Source organism: Sminthopsis crassicaudata, chromosome 6, assembly GCF_048593235.1.
Source record: "Sminthopsis crassicaudata isolate SCR6 chromosome 6, ASM4859323v1, whole genome shotgun sequence".
Classification (NCBI taxonomy): Eukaryota; Metazoa; Chordata; class Mammalia; order Dasyuromorphia; family Dasyuridae; genus Sminthopsis; species Sminthopsis crassicaudata.
This window is the reverse complement of record NC_133622.1, coordinates 256,010,578-256,036,805: the sequence shown is the minus strand read 5'-3', so window position 1 is coordinate 256,036,805 and position 26,228 is coordinate 256,010,578. Positions and strand designations below refer to the sequence as shown.

The 26,228-nt window shown below is 56.7% G+C and overlaps 1 protein-coding gene and 1 long non-coding RNA gene across 2 annotated transcripts in view; one reads left to right on the top strand and one right to left on the bottom strand.

Moving 5' to 3' along the window:
- KCNQ1 (potassium voltage-gated channel subfamily Q member 1) overlaps positions 1–26,228 on the top strand; it is a 214,734-nt gene that overhangs the window by 128,658 nt on the left and 59,848 nt on the right. The window lies entirely within an intron of this gene.
- Positions 7,013–9,665, bottom strand: LOC141546850 (uncharacterized). Its single transcript, XR_012483437.1, has 3 exons — positions 9,195–9,665; positions 7,804–7,962; positions 7,013–7,621 (listed from the first exon to the last, which is right to left on the bottom strand). It is a non-coding gene; the product is annotated as an uncharacterized LOC141546850 (long non-coding RNA).

The window sequence follows — 26,228 nt, the reverse complement described above, 5'->3', positions numbered from 1 at the left end:
TGAGAGCTTAAGTATCACAGGGCCAGTGTGGGAAAGAGGCTGGATTTGAACTGGGGCCTTCCTGGCCATGCTCCCTGTAAATAAAGACAAGCCATGAGAAAAACAGCCACATTATGAAGGGGGGTCGATTTCAGTCAGCCTGGGGAGGCTGTTTTACCATAAGGCCCATGGGGAGTGACAGAAGGTTCGCAGAGCCAGGGAGCAGAATCAGACTTTAGGAAGACTCAGTCAGCAGCTGCCCTCTCTCAGCTTGCTTCAAGCTCCTCTGGCTAGGACCCAGATATCTCTCAGGTAAAAAAGTGGGTTCTGGGAGTCTTGGGGTCAGGGAGAACCCACTTATGGTGGTCTGCTCTGGGCCCTGCTCCCTAAGTGCTGGTTAGGGAGACACAGTCTAGAGTTAAAGGAGCAAACAAGGAGACAGGTTAAAGCCTCGGCTGGCCTCGGGCATTGGGAATCACTCAGGAACCTGCCTGGAAAACTAGAGGATGGATGAGAATGCAACAAACAGGAAGCATGTTCAGCTTGGTCTCAGGAAAAACTTGCTCACCAGAGAGCAGTCCTGGTGTGGACTCGTGTGCAAGGGGCTCTGTGGAAGGAGGGGCTCCCCATCTTGGGGCAAACATGGCAGCTATGTCATGGAGGGGATTCCTTTTTCTGCATGGGTTGGTCTAGGTGGCTCTGAAGTTAGTCACTCGGCCAGCGAGTATTAATGGTGGGTTCATTTTCTATCCTGCCACTTTACTAAAGTTGTTAATTATTTCAATCAGTTTTTAGTAAGCCATCATATAAATTGTGAGAAAAACGATCATTTTCTTTCCCTCAATTTCTTTTCCTTGTCTTATTGTTAAAGCTAGCATTTTGAGCACCGTCTTGAATAGGAATGCTGATAGACTTCTTTATTTTAACCCTGATCATATTTAAAAGACCTTTAGCTTATCCCTGTTACAGCTCGTGCTGCCTCCTGCTTTTGATAGCTACTATTTATCATTTTAAGGAAAACACTGTACATTCCGGTTCTTTAAACAGAAATTAGTTATTATGTATATTGTCAAAAGTTTTTTCTGCAGGGATTGATAAAAGCAGATGCTTACGTCCTGTCTTTGTTCTATATTGCCTTTATTATAACTATAGTCAATTGTGTTCATAATTTTTCTTTAATAGTAATAAGCCAGCTCTGCATTCTTGGTATGAATCCAGCCTGGCCATAACATATAATCTTAGTGATGTGTCTCCTTGTGAGTATTTTATTTTATTTTATTATTCATTAGGGATATTGTTCTGTAGGTTTTTTTCCTCTTCCTGGTTCAAGTCTCAAAATCATATTTGTATCAAAGAAGGAATTGGGTAGAATCTCTTCTCTTTTTTCCAAAACAGTTTATATAATATTAAATTTAATTGATAGAATGCATCTATAAATAGTACTTAATATTTATATGATGCTTAACTATAGGAAAAGCACTGGGCTAAATGCTTTACAATTATTTCATTTGATTCTTACAACCACCTTGCAAGATAGGGCTATTATAATTCTCTTCTCTCAATGAGTCTCTTGTTTTAAATCTGTATGTATCTTTCAATTTCTTGTAAACATTTTGTTCAGTTCTGGTTTCTCACCCATTCTACTATCATCTTCTGTTTTATGGGTGAAGTTCATCCCATTCACATTCAATATTATGATTGTGAGGTCTGTAATTCTCTCCATCCTAGTTTTCTGCCCCTTATCCTCCCCCACCTTTCCTTTAACTTATTCCCCTCTTGTTATTGTCAGATGAAATGTATTTCTGAACCCAGCCCTGTGTGTCTGCATATTCTTTTCTCCATCTCTCCTTTGACCAGTGGAGATAAGTGACATTCAAGTACTGCCTGCTCCCTCCAACTTTCTCCTCCTTATTGTCTAGACTCTATTGTGCACTCCATTTCTGTGAGACCATTTCCCCCATTCTTCCTCCCATTTTTTCTCCCCTTCTCTTCCCCAGCCTTTCCATTTTTCTATTAAGATCATCAAATCACGACAGAATCTCTCTCGGATCCTCTAATCAGACTTCCTTTTGACCCCTAACAGAGTCATCTCTTCTTCAAGAAAGTAACCAGTTTAACCTTTTTGAGTCCCTCATATTTGCTCACTCGGGCTTGCCTTTTATACTTCTCTTGACTCCTGTGTTAGGAGATCAGATTTTCTTCTCAGCTCCGGTCTTTTCATCAGGAATACAAGAAGTTTTTATTAACTGTTTATTCTGTGCTCATTTCCCTGTCTTGCTTTCCAAGCACCAACAAAATCTTGTAAATGAATCCACTTCAGACTTTTACGATGAGCTGAGACACCATATGTGCCCCTCACCTTTCCTCCTTGTGGATCCTAGGGAGCCCATTCACCTCCCCATCCTGGAGGAGTCATTTTTCTTTTGGAAATGTTTCTGGAAAATGTGACTCTTTGGTGGCACATCAGCTGCTGGGAATCAAAGAAACATCTGGGTACAAGAGCCAAGGGCTCCTGGGAAACCCTGCATGTGAATTCCTGTTGGAAATGCCCTTCTCTGTGGCTGCGAGCCGCAGGAGAGCCTTGGCCTGGTCTGATGGGATAGATGCAGCATTGGGAATTCATCCCATGGCCCTGTACTGGCCCCCATGAGTGCACGGCTGCTGCCAGACCCAGGGGATGGGTGAGCACCCCTGGCTTGTGTCTGGAGGGCACGGCCCCTACCGAGTCGAGCCCCAACCCATCTCCCCCTAAAGGGCCAGTCTCAGCTCCAGCCCTGAGAAAGCCAGGCAGGTTGGCCATCCTACCAGATGGAAATGACTTTAGGGGACCTTTGGAGCTATCCAGTGCAGCGGGGTTAAACCCTGCCTTGGTACCCTGCCCAAGTGGTCACTTATTAATGGTCATGGCCCTTGATTTAGGGGCAGGGCATGGTCTTAAGGGTTTCTTTGTTTTCATGGTAATAAAGGAGGAACACGGTTGTCCCAAGAGACATGACTGGAGCAGCCGCGATCCCAGACTGGCGAGCTCCTGCACCATTCTAGGCACCTTGGGTGCCACTTGTTCAAGGGACATGTCGGAGATTACACTCTTGTTCTGGCTCTTGAGGAGGAAGTGCCCCACTGCCTGTTGCTTGGCCTGGGAGGTTTCTTCCTTCTTTCCCAGCTATGGGAGAAGCAGGGGGTGATGGGAAATGGGGATTTGCCCCAGAGGCATCCGAGCTGCTGAGCTGGCAACACAAGCACCATGCGGGCACATGGGGACAGACTGGAGGGTGGTTGCAAGCTCTGACCCAGGGGGACAGCGATGGGGCCTCCCGCCAGCCAGCCTGGCCCAGTCTGGGCTCTCTCACCCCTTCTGGGCTGCAGGCTCCTTGAAATGAAGGTGGGAGGCAGTCAAGGGACTTGAGTTCTAATCTCAGCTCTGCCGCTGACTTTGTTCTGTTCTTCCCTTGTCTAATCTATCTCAGCTGTCCTGGGAGAGGCTGTACAGGGTTCAAATCCTGTCTCTGTCCTGGGTGACCTTGAACAGGATCCCCTCGGCCTCAGTTTCCTCATCTGTAAAGGAAGGGATTGGACAACATGCCTCTAAGGCCCACTTCCATTCCTAAATCTATGAGCCTCTGACCCCAGGTACAGAATGCAGAAGACCCAGACTTCCTGAAACAGGTGGACTGTGCCCTGAGCAGAGGCCGGGCCAGACGGAGGCCCCCACCGTGCTCCTGGCTGGTCCTCAGGACAAGGGAGGCCCCCATTGTGCTCCCCACTGGTCCTCAGGACACTGGGAGGCCCTCATTGTGCTCCCCACTGATCCTTGGAACACAGAAAGGCCCCCCTGCCATGCTCCCCGCTGGTCCTCGGGACACCGTCCCTTGGCTGGCTTAGAGGCTCCCCAGCACCCATGGGGGTGTAAGTCAGGAGCTCCAGCTTGGTACAGGCGTGACTCAGGTCTGGGGGTGAGCCCAGGGCTTCTTCCTCAGGCCCTTTCCCTCACCCTTTCCAGCTGTCTTCCCCCCCTACCCCCCTGGCTCTGTCTCTTCTCCCTCCTAGCCTAACCCACCTTCCCCTGGCACTCGCCTCCTTGGGATCAAGCAGCCAGCCGGGCTCCGGCCTAGAGGGGGCACCAGCTTCACTCAGGGGAGCTCCGAGGGTCCGTAGGCAGGGCTCCAGACACCCCTCATTCCACTCCCTTGAGGCCTAGGCTAAGTGGATGGGGAATGGGGAGAGGGATGGAGGTGGGAGGGCAGGGTCCAAGCAAGCTAGATGTACACGTGTTTGGATGTGAGGCCGTGTGCAGTCTGTGCACAGGAGCTGGGAGGGAGGCAGGGGGAGGGGTGATGGGAGGTGCCCCCCCACCTCTGAGGGCCCCCAGCTGGGCCCTGTCCTCCCCCTCTGGTCCATCTGCACCTCCCCAGGGCCCCTGGGGAAGGCTCTGGTCTGCCTGGCCTAGAGCAGAGGGGTGCCCGCGCCAGCCTTTATCCTCCCGGCCCTGGCCCATCCCGCCAGGTCTCCCCAGAGCCCCTCAGTAGATGTCAGAGCCCTTCCCGGCCCACTGCTGTCACTGCTGCCCCCCGGCACATGTGGCTGCTGGGCGTGCTGCGAGGCCCCAAGAGGCTTTTAGGGACCGGGAAGATAATCCATTAAATCCATATTCTTAGCTCGGGAGAGTTCGTCGAGTTATTTAAAGAATAAAACACATTTCAACCAGATTACGTTACCCCAGGATTGTTTCCAGATGGCCGGGGGGCTGCGCTCCGATGCCTGGACCTGCACGGGAGACCGAAGCCGCTCTCGGCCGGGTCTTTTCCTAGTTGGGGCTTGAGTCTCCCAAGCCCGGGGCCCGAGCGCCTGCCTTGGGCTCGCTCCTGTCCTGTGAGCGTCGCTGCTTCCTCCTCTGTGGCTGGCTGCCTGCTCCCCAACCCCTCTCAGCTCTTTTTGGGGGGAAACCCAGGACCCCAGGGTCTGTCTCAGGGTTCTGGGATCAGACCCGGCTCATTGTGGGGGCGGCAGAAGGAACCCAGCTAGGCCAGTCCGTGAGAAGGCCTGGGACTTTGGCGTGAGGCAAGGAGATGCCCGCTGCATGCAGACCCCGGGGCGAGCCTTGGGTGGGCGCAGGACTGGTTTTCTGGGAGACCCTCTTGGGCCAGGCCTGAGCCACAGCTCCCCGTGGCGGCTCTCACGGCCGGTACCCGCGTCCATCGGCCACCCCTGCCGTGGCCCGCGCCGGGCAATGGGGACCCCAAGGTGGTTTGCCCAGACAGCCCAGAAGCACTCCCCCACCACCACGGAAACGCATTTCCTTTACTACTTGAAACATAATGAGGCTTCCAAGTTCGCACCGGGCCTGGGAGGATTTCCCCCCGCCCGACAGGGGGTGAGCCCTGCAGGGGAGCCTCCTCGCCTGGGCTGATGAGACAAACCCTGTCCTTGGTGGTCTCGGTGCCCAGAGCGAGGCTCTGAGGGGTGCCCGGGGCACAAGCAGCTCCTTAGAGTGGCTGCCGTGGGGCACAGTTAAGGAAAGGAGGCCACCACAGAGAGCTCTGGGATCCCACTGGGGGGAAAAGGAGGGGGCTCTGGGCTCTCGGGGGCCCTGACATGGCACCCACTGAGAGGGCTCCGCTCCCCCACCCAGGGAGAGGTCTTCACTGGGTCAGAGGCAGTGCCCACAAGCAGCTCTCTTCTCTGGCAGATTGGCTCTGGGGCACAGAGACCCCCAGACTCAGCCCACCACCCCCAGAGCATTGGAAAAAGAACGGCAAGGAGTCCTGAGCCCTGAGAAGGGTCCCAGCTGCCGCTTTATCTGAAGGGGATAAAGCGGGGCGTCCTCCAGCTGGGGGCCGGCCAGCGTGGCCGCCAGCCTCTCGTTCCTTTTAAAAATCTAGCCCTATCATTTTTTTGCAACAACAACAAAAAAATTACCTTTGATTCCCAGGCAGGCCTCCCCCTCCCCCAGGGAGCCAGCTCATATATCAAAGGGGGGAAGGAGAGCAGCCCCTCCGAGGGGCAGCCACATCGACGGGCCGCTCTGATCCCCTTCCAGCTCCTTTGGGGACGAAGGCGTGGCCCTCAGGCCCTGGCCCGTCCTGCTCTCTGGGACGCCCTGCCGGGCCTGCACGGGGCCCCCGCCCCTTGCCACAGCTGACCCTGTGCTCACCTTCTGTGTCTTGTCCCACCCACGGGAAGAGGCTGAAGGGTTCCCGAGCCACTCGCCCAGATTCCTGCCTGTTTCTGTGCCTCAGTTTCCCCTTCCACCACAGAGTGATTTTGCAGCTCTGCAAGCCCACCCCATTTCCCTGACCGCTTCACTCCCCACCTGGGGTCCCCCCACTGAGTGACCGGGCCTCTCTGCCACCCTCCGCAGATCCCTCAAGTCCTTGGAAGGGCGGCTCCGTGGGCCTGCTGGGCTTTGGCCCTCAGGAAGTGACCAGGCTTGGGCAGAGGCAGCTGGCGGCGCCCAGAGAGAGCCCTGGAGAGCCAGCAAGCCTCCATTGTGTGTCCAGCTGCAAAAGGAGCTGATGATCATCTCCCCGGCTTCTTCTCAGAAGGATTCAGTGAGATGGGATAAAGTGATTGCACTATGCCTGGCACACAGATGGTGCCATATAAATGCTCACTCTGGCCTTCATTTCCCTCCTGGGCCGGGATAGAGCCCGGTTGCCAAATTCGTGGGTTGGAGCGTTTCCAAGGAGAGCTGCTCCCTGGGCAGGGGCTTGGACGCCGTCGAGTCGAGTCCCCGGGAGACCAGAAGCGGCGTCTGTCTTTTGTGAGGATTATTTTGACTCGGCCTCGTGCAGCTGATTTACGCCTCTGGTCTTCATAAAGCAGAATTCTTACTCCTCCCCTAACACCCAGAGCGACTGGCGGGCGTTGGGCCGTCCCGGGCTTACCCAAAGATCCCGAGCTGAGATCGGGACTAGCTGAGGGTCAGAACAGGGACTCGGAGCCAGGGCCGGACAGCGCGCAGGGACTCGGGCAAGACTGAACCGCCACAGTTACTTTTCCCCCGCTGGGTGGCCATTTCCTTCTACAGAAAACAAAGGGGTGGCATGGACCCGGCTGGGGACGAGTCCTGGCCACTGCCCTTTGGGGCTTCCTTGGCAAAGCCCCGGGGGGGCATGGCCGTTTCCCGCTCAGCTCAGACGCCTTCCTGCCCCAGAGCTGCTGGCCGCGCAGTATTGTTTTTGTCGGGGTTTGAGTCTGTCTCCGGATGATCCATTTCACACATTTCAGCAGGTGCTTCAGAGAGGGCTCCCTCCTGTGACCGCCCCGAGTCTGGGACACGGACAAGGAGAAGGGCCCCGGCTTAGAGCTCCAGGCGCCCGTTCTTGAAAGCCGCCGATGTAGGAGCCCAGACTTCTTAGTGGTCCAGTGGGGGGGTGGAGGGTGAGGACGGCTCGTCCGCCAGAGGGAGGGGGCCCTGAAATACCTGGGAGGCTCTCTAGTGGTTCTGTGGTACACGCCAATGGTGCTTAGCACATGTTTACTGACCTGAACAGGGCTGCGATGCCCAGTGGTCTACCTGCTCCTCGCCGCGGCTTGGGAAGCCAGGACTATTGGAGGTCTGGGGTCCGAGGCTTCCTTTGAAGCTTTGGGAACCAGAGACACACAGGATGCCAAGGGTCTGTCTGGCTTTCCCAAGGGAGGGCTGACCAAGGAAACAAGAGCAACCTTCTGGAGTGCAGGGGCCACCCCAAAGAGCTGTGGCTCCTCGGCCGGCTGGCCCTTCTGCCCTCACCGCCCTTCTGGCCCCCCAGCCCTTCTGCCCCCCGGCCCTTCTGCCCCCACTGCCCTTCTGGCCCCCCCCCAGCCCTTCTGGCCCCGCCTTACCTGTGTCCAGGGTAACGTTACACTCTTTCAGTAGCGGTGGCATTGCCAGGCTAGGATGGAGGGTTATCCCAGCTCTCTTAAGGCCTGTGGTCATCAGTCTGTACCCACTTGTCCAGTCACTGGGCTAGGGGCCACTGGTTCCTCGTGGTCTGAGTAAAGCTGCAATTAAGAGTGGCAAGAGATGGGGCAAGTCCAGCCTCTGGCCACCAAAGGGAAGGGTGCTGGGGTCTGGGGTCTGTGCCCCCCTCCCCGCTGGCTCTGAAGAGGGCTTGGCCGGGGAGGGAGGGGCTCAGCAGAACTTCAGAAGGCCTTTCCAGCTGCCAGCTTGGGCCAATGGCGTGTTTGGGGGGCTCTCAGCTGGGGCAGCTGGGAGACTCAGTGGAGATCAGGGATAGATTGTAACAAGCTCTGGGAAAACCCCCAAATGAGAGGAAGTGCAGCCCAGTGGGCAGAGAAGCAGCCTTGCAGTGGGAAAGACCTCATTTTGATATAGATTCCATATGACTGATCATGGGCAAGTCCTTTAAATTTAGGAGCCTCAGTTTCCCTATCTGGGTAGACGGCAGTCTCTTGTCACAGCTGTGAGGATCCAGTAATCTAAAGTACTACATAGGTGTGCACTGTTGTTATCCCCTGTTTTATTTTAAGTAAGGAAACTGAAAGGATGTAGCCTCTCTGGGGCTGAGAGGCCGGGCGAGCACTGGTCCCCTAGCAGGGAGGATGGAACTGTCCTGGAGCTGAGGGAGAGGGGCCCGGGGCCTTCCTCTTCCTCTGACAGCCCGCGTGTGCCCGTCCGCCCAGAGCCAAGCTAGAACATCTGGTTTCTTCATGTCCCTGGCTTGCTTAATCTCCTAGGTCCCTCAAACACCTCAGGCTCAGAGAGAAGGGGACAGGGGACTGCCAGGCATTTTCCAGGAAGCCCTCTGCCATACGGGCCACCAGCGTGTGGGAGCCAGTCCGTCTGCAGGTCCAGGTGGTAGTCCTGGTGGGGGGTGGGGGGGAGCAGCTCCTCTAGTGCTGGGACTCATTAAGCTCACATTGACTAATTTGCCTGGTCCATGAGTCCTCCTCCTGGCTCGTGAGCCAGATCCAGATCTTTCCTTCAACCCTCCCTTCTGTGGGGACCCTTAGTAGGGAAGCCTCTTATTTGAGGGGTGCTGCAAAGGCAGCCCCGTCAATGCAAATCTCTGCACCCCGTGCCTCCGGCTTTGGACTCTGGGACTCAGCATGGCCGTTTCTTTTCTCTTCTTTTTAAAATTTATTCATTTTTAATACACATTGCTTTATGAATCAGGTTGGGAGAAAAAAAATCAAAGCAAAAGGGAAAAACCATGGGGGAAAGGGGAAAAGAAAAGAAAAGAAAAAAGCGACTGGAGCACATGTTGCTTTACCTTCAGTCTCCCTAGTTGTTCCGGCTGCAGACCCCATTTTCTGTCCAGAGTCCACTGGGATCCTAGACCCGCTGAGAAGAGCCGAGCCTTTCCTAGCTGATCGTCGCCGTTCTTGCTGTTACTATGTACAGTTTTACCCCTGGTTCTGCGTGTTCCACTCAGCATCAGTTCATGAACATGGCTTTTTTCTTTTCTTTTTTTTTTTTTTAAGAAATTTTTTTTTATTATTATAATAGCTTTTTATTTACCAGATAGCTGCATGGGTAATTTTACAGCATTGATAATTGCCAAACCTTTGAACACGCCTGTTTCTAACCCCGAAGTATTTGTATGGCGCCTCAGTTTCTTCTGAATGGATCCTCCCCGCCAAGCTGTGGCCTGCCACAAAGTGTGAAAAGCAGAAGCAACCGGCAGCTGATGGTGCTGGAGAGCGAGGAAAAAGGGCACATTTCCCTGGTTCTTCCCGTCATCCAGTGCATGTCACGGCTTCCCAGGCTGCTCTAATATACAAGCACCCAGGTATCGGAGCCATCATGCTCTGTTGTTTTTCGGCTCCTTGGCAACAAAGTAGCCACAAAGTACTTTGCTACAAAATAGCTGCAAAGTACTTTGCTACAAAGTAGCTATAAGTAGTTTGGGACTACTTTGTTTCCAGTTTTTTGCTTTCCTTCAAAACTTCGGTAAATATTCTCTTTCTGTGTGTGTGTGTGGGGGGGGGCTCCTTGGGGACAGGACCTCTCAGTCCTTTGCTTAGTAAAATTCGAATGTTCTTCTCAAATAGAGGCTCGGGCCAAAGCTCTCCCCCAGCGCCTGCCCGTGCCCTGCTTGTCACAGCCCTTCCAGCACTGACTATTCCCATCACTTGTCATCTTTGCCCATTGGCTGGGAGTTGGGAGACAGGGAACCTCAAGTGGTTTTCTTGGGCATTTCTTTTGTTATTGATAGTTTGAAACCTGCGATCAGTTGAATTTGTCTTTTGAGAGGTGTTTGTAGACACAGGCCGGACTACTGATCCATTGAACACCGCCGTATTTTGTTTTATTGCTCCCAGGAAGGCCTGAAAGTGACCAGATCTTCACTCTGAGAAATGTTATCTGGCCATTCCCCCACAACAGACGCTCAGGGAGCACCGGGGGTCCGTAAAGCACCGGGCTGGGCCCCTCAGCAGAGGGACAGAGTGATCAAAAAGGAAAACTTTCCTCCTGTCTCTCCCCTAGGGGAGCTGCCGTGTGCTTAGTTCTGGGCAACGTGCCCACTGAGAAGGGAAAGATTGTTGGGGGACATAGGATGAGGAAAGGCTTTGAGTCTATCTCCCATGAGGATGGGTTGTAGGAAGTGCTGAGGTTAGAAAAGAGATTGTGTGTGAGAGACAGAGACACAGAGACACAGATTCAGAGCGCATGCATCCGCCAGGGCACGTTTGTGAACATTGCGAATGTGTTTGGCACTGGGCGGGCATTGGGGGGCATATGCGAGCTCCTAGAGCATGCCCACATCGCACTGCCAAGTATTGTGCCACAAGTCCCCATCTGTGGCTGTATTCTGGCCTCAGTTTCTCTCTCTGGCAAGGCACGTGCCCCTGCGAGTGCTCTGGACCCTTCTAAATGGCAGGGGCAGTTTCCAGGATGACCTTCCACATGAGTGAGTGGGACTGCACCATCATGAATGTGTTATAGCTGTGTGGCTGCTCGGGGAGGATCAGTTGTGTCGCCACAGCCCTGATGCCCATTGGCCCTGGTTGGGCTGCTTGGCCACACTTGAGCCTTTTACACACCCCCCCTGTGGAAAAGGCAGCACCTGGGCCTTTCTTTCCCAGGTGGGGGAGGGCTTACTTTTCAGGTAGGGGCCTTTCTTTCCCAAGTAGGGGGGGGGCTTTCTTTTCCAGGTAGGAAGGGCCTTTCTTTCTCAGGTGGAGGGGCCTTTCTTTCTCAGGTGGGGGGGGGACTTTTCTTTCCCAGGTAGGGGGGCCTTCCCAGTGGCTGTCCTTGGGAGGAAGGCCTTCCTGCTTTCAGGAGGCCATCCAGCAGAGACAGGGCAGAGCCTATCTGAGAAGTTAGATGGCAGAGAGGTGACACTAAGGGGTCCCTGGGCAGTCCCAAGAACTACAGTTCACAAGTCTCTGGCCCTGCCATCTCTGCCAGCCCCTCCCCCACAACTGGGAGGGCTTGGAAGCCAGGGTCATCTCACAAGGTCCTCCGGAGAGGTCTAATGATGGCCTGGGCAAGGAGCGGGGAGCGTGGCCAGTGGCAGCTGAGTGTGAGAGGGGAGCTTGGCCTGGACACGCAAGGTGGGCAGAGAGGCGTGGGAGCCGGCCTCAGGAAGCTCCCAGGGTTTCCCCTGCTGAACCCCCTTCAGGGGTCCTCCTCCTCGAGTTTCCACTGGTTCTCCCTCAGATCAGGAGCCTGGGATGTACGCACCCCGCCACCGCCCTCACCCCGGGCGGCCTCTTGCTCCGGTCGGGAGGCCCGGGGGCCAGGCCCCTGTGCCGAGCTTCCCGGAGCCTGTGGGAACAGCCGCTCCTCTGGGCTCCCTCACCCCCAAGGCCCCGCCGGCCCCCACTTTCGGGGTGGAAGCCTTTGGTTCCAATGGTTTTTCTTCTCTGCGCCCCCCCCCCCCCCCTTTGTCCTGGAGGAAATGAAGTGCTGGTGAGAAGCCGGGTTAGGCGCGACGGGCCGAAGTTGCGGGGCCGGGTCGGGGGCCGGGTCGCGGACGTGGCCGCTGCCGGATTTGGCGGCCGGGCCAAGATGGCGCCGGCGGCACCTGGACGCATTTGCATCCCTTCGTTAGCGCCGCCGACAAAACCCTGGTTAATGTTCGCCGCGGGGAGCGGCAATTAGCCTGGCCATGAATCAGGCCTCTGTTTACTTTGCCTTTGTGCGGGATAATCGGCGGTCAGGCCCCGTCAGCCCCCGCGCTCTGATTTACAGGTGTCCGCAGTAAAAGTGCCCGCGGCCCCGAAGCCTAAAAAGGCCCTTTGCTGGAGCGGAGTTTTGGAGGGGGGCGGGGGGGTAGCCCCTTTCTGTAATTGACCAGTGGCCGAACCTCTCTCTGCTGCGGAGAAGCGGCGGTGTCGGAGGCCGAGGAGGCGGGAGGGCGCGGGCTTCTGGGGCGCGCGGGAGAAAGTAAGCGGAGCGGAGAAAGTCTGGCGGGAGGGGGAGGGGAGACGCCCTCGCCGCCGCCGTTCTCGGATTAACCGCCGCGGCCGCCGAGGGGCGGTGCCTTTGATGCCTCAGCGGAGGGAGAGTGGGCGGGGCTGAGAGGGCGTGGGGACGTTCTTCCCCGCAGTCGGGGCCGGGGGCGCCTCGGGCCCTTTGATCTCCGGAGTGGCTTTCTCTGCCGGGGGCTCCGGCGCCCTCGGGGGAGGGGGGGGCTCTTCTGGAGCCCGGGTGAGCCCCGAGCCAGCTCCAGAGAGGGCGGCCTCCCCTGCCTGGGGAGAAAGGCCGGGGAGGCTAAGGGAGAAAAGCAGGGGAGGCTGCCCCAAGGTTTCTCCCTCTCCCCTGGGCTGCCCAAAGCCTCCTTCACCGGCACAGGCCAGTCCCACCATGGGTGGCGCCCTCTTGGTGTCTGGGCACATCTTGCTCGGGGCTTGTGCCTCTGCCTGGGACCCCTGCACTGAGGACGGGAGCTGGCTTCCAGGGTGGGGTGGCTTACTGCCGAGCACTGCGGGGTGACCCGGGCCAGTGGGCTCCTCCTGGGACCCCCCCCACTTCCCTCGGAGTCACTGGGAGACAACTCTCCAGAATCCTCCATTCGCCACTCTAGTTCTCCCTGAAAGGAGATAGAACTGAACTTCACCAGCCTCTCAATCACGGGGAGAGAGGGAAAGGAATAAATAAGCATTTATGTGCCACCTACTGTGTGCCAGGCATTAAGCCAAGCGCTTTGCGCATGCTCTCTTTTGGTCTTCACAACAAATCTGTGAAGTAGATGCTCTTGTTATCCCCATTTGACGGTTGAGGAAAATGAGGCCCCGGAAGTCAAGTCATTTACACATGGTCAGCCCCCCCCGGGGTGTCTAAATTCAGGTCTTCCTGATTCCGGGTCCCGCGGGACCGCCTGCTACCCGAACAAGCACTTCCCGTGTGCCTTCTCTGAGCCCCTCAAGCCCTGAAATGATAAACCCGAGAGAGCTGGGGGGAGGGGAGCCCATCTGAGTCCTTTTCCCTCCCTGCCTCAGTTTCTGTGGCTGTAAAATACAGAGTTTGAAGCGAAGAGTCTCAGAGTTTTTGATTGGATCCTAAGCAGTGTCTCAGAGCAGGGAACTGAAAAGTGCCAAAAGGATGTGTGTGAGAGTGTGTGAGTGAGAGTGTGTGAGTGTGTGTGTGTGTGAGTGTGTGGATGTGTGTGTGTGTGAGTGTGTGTGAGTGTGTGTGTGTGAGAGAGTGTGTGTGGATGTGTGTGTGAGTGTGAGTGTGAGAGAGTGTGAGTGTGTGTGAGTGTGTGTGAGTGTGTGGATGTGTGTGTGAGTGTGTGAGAGAGTGAGTGTGAGTGTGTGGATGTGTGTGTGAGTGTGTGTGAGTGTGAGTGTGTGGATGTGTGTGTGTGTGAGAGTGTGTGTGAGTGTGTGTGAGTGTGTGTGTGAGAGAGTGTGTGTGGATGTGTGTGTGAGTGTGAGAGAGTGTGAGTGTGTGTGAGTGTGTGTGAGTGTGTGGATGTGTGTGTGTGAGTGTGAGTGTGTGAGAGAGTGTGTGAGTGTGTGTGGATGTGTGTGTGAGTGTGAGTGTGTGTGGATGTGTGTGTGTGTGAGTGAGTGTGTGAGTGTGAGTGTGTATGTGTGTCACGTGTGCGTGCGTGCGTGTGCATGGCTGGGTGTCTAACTGAGTCTCCCAGAGCTTGCCCACCCCCCTGCCCAGACCCGGCACTTTCCCCCAGCCTCAGTGTGAGAAGCCTGGGCCCCTCAGCAAGAAGGCCCTCCTGGCCCCGCTGGCCCCGAGCCCCCTTGGCCGGTCCCGGCGCCCACCCCGTTCGCAGCCCCGCGGGGCAGGCTCTGTTGCCTCCCTTTGAACCCCCTGCTCTGCGTCTCAGGACAGCAGTCAGCCCTTAACGCAAGCTTGAGGAGGACTTGAGTGACTTCGGACCCTCAGTTCCCGCTGAGCCCGGGGTCCAGAGGCGCCGAGAAGGGCAAGTTCTAGCCCAGAGGCACCTGGCGGCTCAGGCCGAGGCGGAAGCCTGCACTGGTTACCCCAATTCCGCTCTCTTCCTGAGTGCAGCCAATCAGACTCCCGCCCACCTTGGCAGGTGAAGTCCTGGCACCCCGGATGGGGAGTGGGCAGATTCCGGACCCCCTGAGATCTCCGGGGCTGGAATGGCAATGGGGCAGGAGGGGCCCGGGCTGGGCTCAGGGGTGCCAAGCCGCCTTTGGTCCCAGGGAGGCAGCGGTTTCCTCGGCCTGGATTACAGGCACCCCGAGTGGTTCCCCAGGGTTAGCGGAGTGCCTGAGGCCCCAAAGTGGATTGGCTGGGGCCCTTGGAGGCCGGGTCTCTGTGGTGGAGGCCACCCAGTGATGGCCACCCCGAGAAGGGAGGCCACCGGCTCCAGGGGTGCTGTAAAGGGTTAAGCTTAGCGCACTTGGGGGAGGGCCGTGCACCTGGGGGAGGGCCGAGCGAGGGGATCCCCACTGAATGTCAAAAGGCTAAATGGGAGGCAGCCGGGCCGAGGCAGCGAGTCCCGGGCCGAGGCAGCGAGTCCCGGCCAGACCCAAACATCCCGCAGCATCCAAGACTAATTTCTTTTCCCTGTTTGTCCTACTGTGGAGGGAACGTTAAAAGGCAACTCTCAGGGGGCTGAAAGGAGGCACAATGGGCCCTCTCTGCGCCGAGGGAGCCCCGCTCCCCCGCGCCCTTTGTGCCGGGGCGCTCATAAAGCCGCTCCTGCTGGGAGCCTTTGTGAAGCGTCTGAATTCAGCCCCAACCCAGGCATCCACCAGCTTGGGCCCTCCTGCCTGCGGCTTCTAGAAAGCTCTCTCCCTGGACCCGAGCCCCCGGCCCCCTCCTCCAGCCCTGGCCCATCCCCAAGGGCTGCCCCTCCCCCTTCAGTGCCTCAAGGCCACCTTGGGAGGGGAGCGGCGGCCAGAAGCTTCCCGAGATTGACATTCTGGAGAGAGAAAGGTCGCCCAAGATTGGGGGCAGGGGGGGCACTGTCATGGGGGGAGGAGAGCAGGTAGGGAGTGGGGGGCCCAGACGCCCCAGCCTGACTGGCCCTCCTGGGAGAGAATTTTTATCCACCTTTGAATTTGAGAGGTGAGGAGCAGGAACTTACCCCCCCACCCCCCGGCCCCCAACACCTCCGCTGCTTCCCAAAGGCTGCTGGACCGGCTGGGAAAACAGTAAGAAGGACAGGGGGGAAAGGAAAGACACAAGCAGGAATTAAGCACCTACTGTGTGCCTGGCACTGGGTTTAAGTGCTCTCCAGATATCACCTGATTTGATTAGAGGCACACGGCGGGGACTCTGGGATGCAGCTCAACCCAGAGAGAGGCAAGCAGGGCAGGGAGGGTACCCGTGCCCCTCCCCCATGGGGCTCCTTCCTGCCCACCCGCTGGAGATCCCCCGGGGCCTCATCACGCTTCCCAGTCAGGAATCTGGGTGCGGAGAAATGGGTCCTTCCCAGAGTACAAGGACTTTGCCTGCACCTTTTTCAGATTTAAAATGCAGCCTCAGACACAACTCGCCTGTAAACTGAGGCGCGCTGATGTGGGGGGGCAGAAGCTCGGGCCGCCGCTCAGGCCGCCGTTCGGGCTGGATGGAGCTGTGGAGATCAGCGGGGGAGGGGGGGGAGTAGGGAGCACAGTCAGTCAGGAAGCAGCTGTAAAGCACCTACTATGTGCCAGGCGCTGGTAAGTGCTGAGGATACGACAAGAGGCAAAACGGCCCCTGCCTCAAGGAGCTCCCAGCCTTTGGGTGACAGAGCGAGCCATAAAGAAGGAGCGCAGGCTGGGGGCTGGGGAAGGGGGGATCCCAGCTGGGACTCAAAGGGAACTGGGGAGGTCAGGGGTCAGAGGAGGAGGAATGGGAGACAGCCAGAGAGTGGCCCGAGAGGGCAGGGGAGGGGCGGGGGGGGCAGCCCGGAGCTGGGTGACTCAGGGTAGTCATCCGGAAGAACATGTCTTTGAATGCCCCCCAGAAGATCATATCCATAGTCCCGGGGGGAATGGGGGCCCCGGTGGCCCCTGAGCAGGGGACTGAAGGACTCCCCTAGCAAGTAATGGAGGGTGGATTGGAGGGGGAGACTGAGGCAGCAGCCCCTCCGGGAGCCATTGCCATGGTCTCAGCACAGATGGAGAGGGGCCGCACAGGGTGGGAGGAGGCGGGGCCGGAGGGAGAAGAGGGAGCCCTGGAGGGATTCAGAGGAGGAGAAGCTGCTTCTTTGCACCATCCTGAATTTGGGGAGTGAGAGAGTGGAGTCCAGGAGGACTCCTGGGTTGTGAGTTGGGGGAAGGGAGGATGAGGTGCCTTCTACAGGACCAGGGAAGGTGGGGGCTGGGGGAGCTTCAGGGGAGAGCACACCAACTCTGCTTTGGCCATGCTGAGTTTCAGCTGCCTAGTGGACTCCCCAGTGTGACTCCTTGACCCCCCCCCATCCTTTGGCTGGGCCCGGAGGGCAGAACAGAGAGCCTTGGGGTAGGGGTGGTCCAGGGAGACATCAAGGACAAAGTGGAGCAGGCTGCTGGGGAAGGGGACACAGCTTCCTCACTGGAAGTCTTGGAGCAGAGGCTGATGGGTATTTGCCGGGGGGGGAGAGGGCTGGAAAAGGGCATGTGGCCAGTTATGGGCCAGCCTCAGTAGCCTTATGGTCGTATTCGCTTGAATGAATCCCCTTCCCTGCCTCAGTCCTCTGTAAAACATAGAAGTCAGATGAAGTGACCATGGCGCTTGTCTCCTAGCTGGGTGCTTGGGGGTGGGTGGGGTAGCTCTGGTAAAATGTCCCCATGGTTTCCCCGCCGTGCCCGTGTAGTCGGGGAGAGCCAGTGCCCAGGCATCCGGTCAGTGTCCCTCGCCACTCCCATGCTTGGGAGGGCAAGCCGCTCCCCCCCGGGTGGCAGGGGTGAAAGCGTGACTCAGTGGGCCGACCAGAGAGAGGACTGCAAATGGAAGAATGACCTACAGACACTGGACAAGGTGGCCAGGACCCCCGTTCCAGGGCCCAGGAGGGAGGAGGGGCGTTCTAGCACACGTGGTGGCGGTTGCCGGAGAAACAGAGGGAGCTGAAGCAAGGGCTTTACCCAGAGTGTGTAAGAGGCGTGATTCCCCAATGCAGGAGCCAGCCACCGTCCCGCTTAGCGGGGCAGGATCAGTTTCCCCTGGACTCTCATCTCCAGGGGGACCTTAGAACGTAGAGCACTGAATGTCGGAGCCAAGGGGGCTCACAGAGCCCCCCCGGGGCCTCCTGGGAGAGAGGATGAGGGTGGCTGGGATGGCAGGGAGCTCCCCTGTGGCAGGAAGGAGAGGCGTGAACGGGGCCCCGTGCCCAAGACAGCCTGGCACCTGGCATCTTGTTCGAGGGCTCAGGGGCAACCGTGCGTCCTTCCAGGGGCCCCGTGGCGTAGAGGTGCCCTCTAAGGGCCTCTCCCACCTTGGCCCCACCCCCAGGCCTCCTTTCAAGCTGACTTACCCACAGAGCCTGTGAATGAGAGGAAGGCTCGCTTCCCAACTTCCAGCCCCTTGGCTGGCTGGCAGCGGCTGCCAAGGAGAATCAAAAGAGACTTCATTATCAGAATGGAAAGAGCCAGAGCGGGATGAGGGGAGGGGCCTGAGAAGTGCCCGGTGGAAGCCCCACAATGCCGCCCTCCCACGGCACTGCCTCCGGGGCCAAGCCGTGCGGAAAGCTTCCCGCCGAGGTCGAGGGTGGGCCGCCGGGCCTGACACCCACAGCCCCCAGGCCCGGCCGCCCGGCCGTGGGTGCACATGTGGAGGGGCTGCCCGGGCCGCGGGGTGATGGCTGGTCCAAATCATCGGTCCCCCCCCTTCTCCGGGAGAGGGAAAGGGCAGAGGGAATAAAAATGAGCTGAGCTGCCAATGCCCAGGGTGGGCAAGGGGCTTTCAGGGCCCACACAATGCTTGTTCCCAGCGGGCAGGCTTTGTGTGGGGGCTCTGCCTTGGCTCTCTTGCCAGCGCCCACCCTCCCACGGAGCCCACCCGGCCCGGTTGCCAGGCCCCCTCCCCCTCCCCTGACACATGGTCTCGCTGCCTCTGCCAGCTCCCCCTGTCCCCCTGCCTAGCTGCCTCGGCCTCTTTTTTGGCATCTTTCTCTGGCTGCCAAGGAGAGCGAGGGCCCAGAGCCCCGGCTCCACACAATGCCTGGCAGCTGGGAAGGGGGGCAGGGAGGCAGTGTCCCCCTCTCCCCAGCCAAGGGAAAAGTTAAGGCCAGACTGGTCTCCCATACCTCCAGCCTCCAGCCACCAGAGGGTGTGCGGAGGAGGGGAGGCCAGACTCCCTGTGGCTGAGCTCTGGCCTGCCCACAGGCTGCCTGGCCTCTTGAACCCTCTCAGGCCTCTTTCCACTCTCCTGGAGTCTGGCTTCCTCCTCCCTCAGTAAGAGGCTGAAGGTGCTCAGAGGACAGCGGACAGTGCCGGGAGTGAGGGGAAAGCCAGCTTTGGATTTTGCCTCCAATATTCACTAACTGTGACCCTGAGCAAGTCCCACGGCCCCCAGGGTCCTGGGGCAGGTTACGGGGCACCGCTCCGGCTCGGAGCCTTGCTGTTTTTCTCTTCCTGGCCAAATCACGTAGCTTGCTGAGACCTCAGCAGCAGCAGCAGCTTCCTGTACGTTCTCAGGTACCTCACTGGGAACAGGAAGGTGGGATCTGCCAAGTGGTTTCTATTGGTGACTTGGATAGGGAAGGAGGTGTGTGCCACAGAGCTGGACAAGCCAGAGCTCTGGGCTGAACCAGATGAAGTAGAAACTGATGGGCAAAAACAGAAAGCTGTCCCTTGGGTCAAAAAAAATCAGCTTCCCAGCCCCAAATGGTAGAGGGGCGCCTATGGCAGCCAAGAAAGCTCGTGTCTGGAGACCTGTGGTACGGGGGTGAGTTCTGGGGGCTGGATTTAAGGCAGGCCATTGATAAGCAAAAGGGGCTGGAGGTGCTCAAGATGGTGAAGGACCAGGAGATTGAACCAGACTGAGGGGCTTTAACTTGGGGAATATTTGGGGAGAGGCTCGGCGACTTCGGATACTTGAGTCACTTGGCTCTCCTCTGCCCTGCTCAAACCATACTTGGTGTACAACGGCCTGAACCCAAGGAAGGACAGGAGAGAAGCTGCCAGCTCCAAAACCTTGGTCTCAGTCAGCTTTTCTCACCTCAGCTCTCCTGACCTTTGTCACTCACCTTGAGGTCCCCCGGGGTGGGCAGTGGGCGTCAGTCCCCAGCTGGAAAAATCACATCCGGACCTTGGTGCTCCCCAATGTGGTCAGGAAAGGAGAGATCTCTAAAAATCTGTATCCGTGAAACCCTTCCTTAGTGCCTAAGTGTGTGTGAGTGTGAGTGTGTCTGTGAATGAGTGTGAGTGAATGTGTGTGCCTGTGTGTGGTCAGTATGTGTGGGTGAGAGAGCTATTACCAGACCTTTCTGGATACATCCATACATGAATGACTTCCAGTGTCAGAGCAGGGAGGGACCTCTGAGTCCAATCCCAGCTGCCACCTTCTCCACTCCTGTGGTAGAATACAAGATTGAGAGAAATGAAGGGGCTTGTCTTAAGTCCTAGAGCTAGAAACGAGATATATCATGATGGAGAAGAGAGGGTGCTGGACCTGGAATCGGGGAAACTTGGTTCAAAATTTGTCCTCTTACAAAAAAAGAATTGGAAATATGTTTGTGCAACCTTAATGTTTGTTTTGAGACTTGATTTGCTCCCTTTTAATTCCCTTTAATTCCCGCTGCTCTTTCTCTTTTCCCTCCTTTTATCCTCCTGTTGAGTGAAATGTATTTCTGTATCCAACGCTGTGTGTCTGTGTCTGTCCATGTATCCTTCCTTTGAGGTGAGAATGAGGTTCAAGTGTCAGCTCTTCGCCCTTTGATTACATAGATGTCTACATGTGCACCCTGCTTGTGTGGATGTCTGCCTTAAGCTTTTCCTCTCCCCTCCATGTATTCCTTTTCCCTTCTCATTCTATTCTTTTCTAAAGATCATTAAGACATAACAGAACCACTTCCTGGTAGAACTTGTCTGCTTGGACTCCCCTCCATGAACTCAGTTGATGCGAAAGTTGAGAGGATCACTTGTTTCATCTGCTCATATTAGAATGTAAGCACTTTATCCCTGTTAGTCCCTTAATAATCTTAATTTACATTTACTTATGTCTTTCTTCACTCCTGGGTTTGAGCTTCAGATTTCCTCTGCACCTCTGATTTCTTTTTAGGAAGGCTTGGAAGGCCTCTGTTTCTCCCTCGTAGCACTATACTCAGTTTTTCTTGGTACACTTACACTCACACGCACACTCGCACACTCACACTCACATCACTCACACTCACACTCACACACTCACTCACACTCACACTCACACACACGCACTCACACAAAACACACTTCTTCATTTTCCTCCTCCCTCCCTGATTGCTCTTTCTCTGTCTCCTTTGTGGAATCCTCCTGCAATCACATAAGCATAGGTACTCATGAGGAGGCCTGTCCTGGGTCCTCTTCATTTATTCTTTTATATTGTATGGGAATTAAAATTATCCCACCTACAATAAGCAAGACTGAGGCAGAAGACTGAGCTAGTGGTGCTTTATTAAAAGGTCCAGGTCCCTTCTAATGAAGTGGACCTCAGATATTCCCCATGATTGAGATGCCTTCTCATTCCAGGCCCCTATTTTTATAAGGCCAGATGCCCCGTCATTCTGGACCAAGTGTAAAATAATTCCAATGAATAAGCAAAATAATATGTCAGTAGAGTCACCAGTTGGATGAAGCAAGGAGTATCTCCACACAAGATGGACAGGCTTCTTAAATTAGGCAGGAAGAAATGGTACAAACTTCAGTCAGTGACCTAAGTGGTCATAAGATGGGCATCTGCTCCTGTTGGACAACTGACTGATTGGTCTGGAGGCACAAAAATATCTTGGGGACTTTCCATGTCATCTCTACCACACTGGGCTTGGTCACCATCACAAGGCAAAACAAGGGTGGAGGACCTTTAGTTAACTTCCCATAGTTAAGCAAGTGAACTTAAAATCTGATGCTCACAACTGTGAGGCCTTACATACAGAACTTGGATACGATTCTATCAAATCAGTTACTACTGGTGGATGACAGCAGGGGTCTAAAATGAATTACTTCTTTCAACTGTTTCATTAAATAATCCGCTCCCATGGATTTAAAGATTATCTTCCTCTATGCTGATGACTCTCAAATCTACCTTTCCTGACTTAAACACCGACCTCCACTCTCACATCTCTAACTGCTTTTCAGACATCTCAAACTGTACATCCACAAGAAATCTTATTCTCAATATGTCCAAAACAGAATTTATTATCTTTTCCCATAAATCAACCTCTACTTCCTTATTACAGTGTAGGGAGGGCACCCCAAACCTTCCATCCCTCAGCCTCCCAAGCTAGGAATCACTCTGGCCTTCTCACTCTCTCTCACCCCTTTCCATATCCAGCATGGCTCCAAGTCTTATTGATTTCACCTCTGCAGCATTCTGGTAAATTTCATCTCTGCAGCATCTCTGGTAGATTTCACCTTTAAAGCATTTCTCATGGATTTCACCTTTGCAGCGTCTGTGGTAGATTTCACTTCTGAAGCATCTCTTCAATTTGTCCCTTTCTCTCCTCTGACCCCACCCCACTTTGTTTCAAGCCTGTGTCCTCTCACACCTAAACCATTTCAATAGCTCCTGCCCTTAGTCTCTCCCCACTCCAATTCATCCTCCATTCAGTTACTAAAATGATTTTCCTAAAGCACATGTCTGAGTGTGTGTGTGTGTGTGTGTGTGTGTGTGTGTGTGTATGTGAGTGTGAGTATGACTGTGTGTGTGTACATATGTTGGGAGGTTGGGAAGCTGCTTTTCTGACCACTTGATAACAATTCGAGTCCTGCCTCTGCTGAGCTCCGCCTGTGACTGTGAGCAGGGTCATGTGAAGTCGGTGAGGGCCCAGTGATGTCCTGGGCCCTTCTGGCCCTAAATCTGTTCCCTGGCTCCTCCCCCCGACCGGGGCTTGGAGCAGGAATTCCCATCCTCTCTCCTCCAAAGGGAGTCACCTCCAGTCTGGGTGAGGGAGCTGTGGCCCAGGCTTCCTCATCATTCTGGTCGCAGCCTCAATCTCTGGAGATCAGCACGTGGGCAGACAGTGGACAGGTGGGCAGGGGAGTGAATGGAGCAGACCCAGCCTGGCCTTGAGGCCCGCGGCTTAGGGAGGTCTGAGGACCCCCTTTTCTCCCACTTGACTCTCATTCACATGTATCTGATCCAGGGGTGGGAGTGAGGAGGGGCTGGGTCAGTGCGATGGGACTGGACTAGCACAAGTGCACTCACGGCCCAGCTGCTCTCCCCCACCTTTAAAGCCCACGGGCAGGCGCCCACACACACACACACACACACACACACGGACACACACGGACACAGCACCAGGGGAGGGGGGGCAGGGACGGGGTAAACACTGCTGTTGGGCGCTTTCCAGGAAGCTTTTCAGACAGCAAAGGATTAAACTCCCCCCTGCCCCCTCCAGATGAAAAGCCTCGGTTTTGCATTCTGACTGGAGATGGACAAACCAAGCCTGGACCAGGGCCGAGGTTAAGGTGGGAGGGGAAGGTGGGCGGAGCACCAACGAGCAGTTTGGGGGGGTCCTTCCCTTCATCCCCCCACCCCAACAGAGATGAGAATTCTCTTGCTTGGGGCAGGCAGGAATGCTGTGGGCCAAACTCAAGTGTTTAGTATACAAAAAGCTTCTTGGTGCCTTGGTGTGCTGTCGGGGCAGGGGGGACCCGGGGGATCCTGCTGTCGGGGCAGGGGGGACCCGGGGGATCCTGCTGTCGGGATTGGGGGATCTGGGGGACAGTCAGCAGCTCCCCTGCCAGTCCCTGGACTTTCCAGTGGAGCACACAAGGATACAGGGGGTCCTTGGAAAAGTTGGGGGGGAGAGTTAGGCCTGGGAGAGCCTCCCAGGGCTCCCGCTCCAGAATTCATTCTCCTCCTTCTGCCCCCAAGGTTATTGTCTTCAGAAACCCATGGGGCCCCCGGGGGGCCAAGGCCAGCCTTTCCACTGGGCTCTTGCCACTGGCCCGAGGGCTTTGTCCCCAGTGCTAGGGCTTGGGGCATCCCAGACTCTGTGCCAGGGACCTTTTTGAGCTGGGCCCCTCCTAGCATTGGTCTCCGGCTTCCATCCTCCCTAGTCCCGGGCCAGGAAGGAGGCTTCCCAGACCCCAGGCCCGTTTCTCCTGGCACCCTGCCTGGGCAAGGCCTGCTCCTCTGTGTTCTGGGAACCTCTGGGCAAGAACAGGGCTCCAGAACGGAGGAGGGCCCTCCCAGACCTCCCCCTCCCCCTGGCCTTTATTTGATGCCCCAGGTCTTGGGTTCCACTCTCTGCCTTGGCATCCGCTGTTGCTCTGGGCCCTGGATGCCTTCTGCGCAGTGGGAGGAAAATGGGCAAAGCCCCCGGCCGCTCCGACTGTCATGGGCCGGGCCCTGGGCCCCCTTCTCCCTCCCTGCCACAGTTCGGGCTGGAGGAGGGGGTTGGTAAGCACCAGGCAGGGCCGGGGAAGCAGCTCTGTCCTTCCTCCCCCACGCCCAGCTCTGGCCCCTGGGGATGCTTCCTGGCCCAACAGGGGGGCCGGGGCAGCAAGAGAGACGCCCTTTGTCTGATTAGCACCCGGACTTTCCATTCCTTCTGTCTCCTGAACGTACCGGCCCTGCTCTTCCTCCTTCCCAGCCCCATCCCTCCCTCCCCCAGCCCGGCCCCGGCTCCTTCCGCTGCGACAGCTGCCGCCCCCTTTGGCCCGCTCACCTGCTGCTGAGCTGACCAGCTGTTGGCAGAGGCCGGAGGCCCCAGCTGTTGCCAAAAGAGGGCAGGCGGATCCTGAGGCTGGACAGACCGCCAGTGTCCGGCCCGTGGGACACCCCCCAGCCAGCCCTTCCACCCCCAAAGCCCCCGGCTTGTGGGCCACCAGGCTATCCCGGCCCCCCCAGACTGCCCTCCGGCGCCCTCCATTGGAGATTCTGCCCCCGGCGCCCCCCACGGGAAGGCCATCCTGGCTCGGAGAGCACGGGCTCAGGACAGGCTCTTAGAAAGCTGGGGGCAGCCCCCCCAGGGCTCGACTTGGCCTCCAGTGCTTCCCGCAGGTGCTCCAGACTCTTCACAAAGGGCCCAGCTGCGGCTTAAAGAATGCTAATGGGCGGCCCAGAGAGCCTTTGGATGCCCACTCTCCCACCTGCCCAGGCCCCTTCTAAGCCGGGGCTCAGCTAAGGCTTTTCTCCGGGCCAGGCTAGCCCTCCAGGGTGAGGGGCTCCTGGCAGGAGGCTGAAGGCCGACCCAAAGGCCCCCACTTCTCCCCTCTGCACCTCTTGGGATGTCAGCCCTGGTCCAAGAGAAGTGGGTTCTGCCCTCGGCAGACCTAAGCTGCCAAGCTGCCCTGGACTCTGCCACTCCACGTGGGCATTTATTGGGCCCCTCGGGCTGCTGGCTCAAACCCTTGCTCTCAGGGACCTGAGAGCTGCTGCTTACAGTTAGTGCTTAATAAATGCTGCTGAAATGGATTTCAGCGAAGGCCCATCGGGGAATCCCCAGCCTCATGACGCACTGCATCCGGCCCCGTGAGAGCCTCCTGGCAGAGCCTGTGCCTCCAGATCCCGCCCCAATTCGTTCCTGGAGGCCGCGGGGTGTTCCATTCTCTGGTGGGAGTCATAGACCTTTAGAGTGGAACAGAGGCCCCCAAAGGAGCCTTGGGCCTTCTGCCCCCTGACTCTGAATGCTGCCGGCCCATGAGAGGAAGCCTGGGAAGGGAGGAGGAGGGAAAAGAACGAGCACAAATTAAGCACCTTCTGTGTGCCAGGACTAAGCACCTATTGTGTACCAAGACTAAGCACCTATTGTGTGCCAGGAACAACTTATTACTTCATGGGATGGGAGTGGGGCTCTGGATGAGGGTTTGGGGGGTAGCAGAAAAGCTGCCTCAGCACTGACTAGCGCCCCGATAAGGGACCAGCCAGTCTCTTCCCCACTGCCTCAGTTTCCACATCTGTATAAGGGGAATGCTAATCACTGTCTCTGTGTCTTTACAAAGATTCTGGAAGACTCAAATGGGACCGTGCAGACATCTTCTGTGGTTTCTGTGGACATGCGGTGGCGTCCTATCTGGGACTCCTTGTTCTCTGTCTCTACCTTGAGCCTAGAACCCCTCCCTCCCACCTCTCTGCCCCCCTTGCCCCCACCAGGCTCCCTCAGGGGATGTGAGAGTTGTTTCTGTTCTTCCTTTGTTTCTGCAGATCCCAGGTTTCGGAGGGTGGGCCTGGGTCAGGGAGGAGTGGGAGTGGGCCGACCTGTGTCCAATCATGCTGCTCACCTCCCCCCTCAGGCAATCTCATGTCTGGGCCTGAGACCCCCTCCTCCCTGGGCCCAGGACCCTCCTCCCTGGGCCCGGGACCCTCCTCCTTGGGCCCTTGGGAAGGATTGTGGTCTTTTGGGATAAACTGACCTTTGGGGGCTCAAAGACCATAATTAAAGAGGGCTCAATGTCTTCACACTAGGCAAGGCCTCGGTTTCCCCATCTGGAAGCCCCACCCAGCTCTGAGTCTGTGACTCGGGGGCCCGGCAGCGCTCCTGACCGTCCTTGTTAGCAGTGGTCAGTGTGGTCCTGACTCTCCGCCTTGTGGCCCTGAGTAGAGCAGGTCCCCACGAGGGCTGGGGCCCCAGTCTGTGGAGCCTGCGGAGGAGGCTCACCCCTCTGCGCCCCGGGAGAGCGTCAGAGTGCATGGGGAGGGCTTAGAGGACTCTGGGAATACGGGGATGTGGTTCAGGTGCCACCACGCCCGGCCCGCCCAGAGCCACAAAGGGCTCTGGGCCTTGCCCTGATTAGAGATGCTGAAAGGGCCCACCCCC